This window comes from Podarcis melisellensis (assembly GCF_964234715.1).
Source record: "Podarcis melisellensis genome assembly, chromosome: 11".
In the NCBI taxonomy this organism is placed as follows: domain Eukaryota; kingdom Metazoa; phylum Chordata; class Lepidosauria; order Squamata; family Lacertidae; genus Podarcis; species Podarcis melisellensis.
Window position 1 is genome coordinate 48,894,066 of NC_138543.1, and position 2,924 is coordinate 48,896,989.

Consider the following 2,924-nt stretch of genomic DNA (forward strand, 5'->3'; position numbering starts at 1 on the left):
GGGGGTTCCCTTAAAAAAGCTCAACATTTTTTGTGGCAACCCTAGGTATGACCCTTCTACCCAAGGCTGCAAGCCATCTGCATGCCTCTCTGTAGTCTTGAGGAGCCAGAGTGGTGTAGTGGTTAAGAGTGGTGGACTCGTAATCTGGTGAACCGGGTTTGCTTCCCTGCTCCTCCACATGCAGCTGCTGGATGACCTTGGGCTAGTCACACTTCTTTGAAGTCTCTCAGCCCCACTCACCTCACAGAGTGTTTGTTGTGGGGGAGGAAGGGAAAGGAGAATGTTAGCCGCTTTGAGACTCCTGAAGGGGAGTGAAAGGCGGGATATCAAATCCAAACTCCTCCTCCTCCTCCTCCTTCTTGTATAGCTGTGCCCCTCTTTTTATTCCCCACCCCCAGCTTTAAAAACAAACAAACAAACAAACAAACAAACAAACAAACAAATTAAACATTTGATAGTGGAGAAACTTCGTTGCTTTCCATCACCATAACCTCAGATCTGCTGCTGCGGACCCATCCTAGCAAGGAAACTTTCCAGCCAGGCAAAACTAGTAAGAAGTGTGTGCTGGGGATGAGATGAAGCATAGAGTCACAAAGGCCAAATAGAGGGCCACATTTGGCCCTGTAGCCTGAGATTCTCTAAGCCTCTTTTAGTGCTGCTTCTGAATGCTCCATTTCCTATTCTGCCCTTCTATGATGCAAGGACAGTTTAGCCAATCATTGCCGTACCCAGTGCAGAATCATTGAATATATACACCATGCCTACTTCAACAATTTCCCATCAAAATTATTAGTTCACTAACAAACCTTGAATTCACATTACTTATGTGCCAACACATATAGAATTTCAGTGCAGGACAGGCCATATAGAAACTGATAAGGTAGAAGAGACCCTGGGTATTTTTATTTCTATTTTATAAAGTTTTATTAAGACATTACAATAAAAGAACTAATCTAAACAAAAACATACAAAAAGAGAGAATAAAGAATACAAACTCCTCTTTCACAGATAAATCGTAGCTTGTCCCACACAGAGAAAGGTGAACCCTCCCAGATCTCACCTGGGAGCTTCCCTTTCTTCCCTCATCCTCACACCCTGGGAAATTTTCTCTTCCCTGCTCCTTAGTCAGGAGACCCTGGATATTTAGTTGTGCTGTGGCAAAAAGTGGTGACCAGCAGCCAGCAATGATGTCATTTTGGAAAGGCTGTATTTCGACAGAAACAGGAAAGCATGCATCCACCAGATTGCTTCACTCGAACAGTATCATTACAAGGGACTTCCTCATAATGAAAAATGACCATTTCCTTGACCCATTAATAAATCGAAGGAACATCATTTGTTTACAATACGCCATTTCAGCTATCTTCCCCTACAACAAGAAAAGAGAGCTCTCTGAACTTCAGCTACGCAGTTCTTACAAAATATAAGGCTGAAAAAAGACTGTTCCAAGGAAACCGAAAGCTCAACATGCGGGATCTCTAGAGCAGAGAAGCTGGAACATTTTACATCCTTGTTTACATAGCAAAGGTACAGTATCCTCAGCCTTCAGAAAGATGGGTAGTGTGGGTGCTCCCTCCCTCCCTTGCTGTGGCAAGGTGTACAACAACACTAATTACCCGGGAATGCACCATGCTAGAATGTTGCTTAATTTAGATGTTGATCTAAAACGACCTAACAGAAGGAAGTACAAAGCTTTGGGGAAAAGCACTCCGTCTTTGAATAACATCACTGAAGGAGGGGGAAAAAAATCTGCACAAAGGTCAGACAACCTGGATGATATACAGCTTCAGGAGATTTGTCCTGAATTTGCTGGTTTGGGCTCAAAACGTTATGCTTTTTCCATTTGAACTTTTTGACCCCTTTGCATTCCAGAGGGAGTGTATATGTCAGCAAGGGCATTCGCACTGTGCATTTAAAGCCCTGTCATTCTGCTTACGGCCTCCCCCAAAGAAGCCTGGGAGTTATAGTTTGTTAAAGGTGTTGAAAGTTGTTAAGAGGCCCTCGATCCCCTCGCAGAACTACATTTCCCAGAGTTCCTGGGGAAGAAGAACTGTTTTTATACCACTCTGGTAACCGTAGTTCAGTGTGGGGAATAGGGGTCTGCACAGAGCCTAGGACTTGCCGATCAGAAGGTTGGTGGTTCGAATGCCCGTGACGGGGTTAGCTCCCATTGCTCAGTCCCTGCTCTTGCCAACCTAGCAGTTCAAAAGCACGTCAAAGTGCAAGTAGATAAATAGGTACCACTCCGGCGGGAAGGTAGATGGCGTTTCTGTGTGCTGCTCTGGTTTGCCAGAAGCGGCTTAGTCACGCTGGCCACATGACCCGGAAGCTGTACGCTGGCTCCCTTGGCCAATAAAGCGAGATGAGTGCCACAACCCCAGAGTCGGCCACGACTGGACCTAATGGTCAGGGGTCCCTTTACCTTTACCTAACAACTCTCGGTGTCTTTAACAAACTACAGCTCCCAGAGCACTTTCGGAGAGGCCATGGCTGTTAATGTACCATAATAGTGCTTATGGATGTAGTCAAATACACACCACTACTAATTTACTTGGCTTTTACAGAGATGCACATGCCTTTGGGCAGGTTTGATCTCGGAGACAGTGGAGGACACCATCACATTGGTAGTGTGGAAATAAGGTTCTGCCTCAGTGCATGGAATGGGTAGAGGGCGCCATCTTGTCGTGCACAGCAAGAAGCCCTAGTTACGGCACAAACGGCATCTTACTCTGCTGCCACAGGACTGGCTCTTTCTAGCTTCGAGTGGCTAACCCTAAAGGAGGACATTGACTAGGCTGCTGGAGAGAATGCTGGTTCCAGTCTTGGTTGATCTTGACTGGTTGGTGTGTGTGTGTGTGTGTGTGTGTGTGTGTGTGTGTACTATGAAATGTCCAGACTCTTAATATTAAAAAGAACTTTACTTT

At 45.5% G+C, this 2,924-nt stretch overlaps 1 long non-coding RNA gene across 1 annotated transcript; it reads right to left on the minus strand.

Annotated features, from left to right (window-relative positions):
• Window positions 1-467: 467 nt before the first annotated feature.
• On the minus strand, window positions 468-2,063 carry LOC309380279. The gene is made up of 2 exons (XR_014172799.1): window positions 1,241-2,063; window positions 468-1,152 (listed from the first exon to the last, which is right to left on the minus strand). It is a non-coding gene; the product is annotated as an uncharacterized lncRNA (long non-coding RNA).
• Window positions 2,064-2,924: the final 861 nt, after the last annotated feature.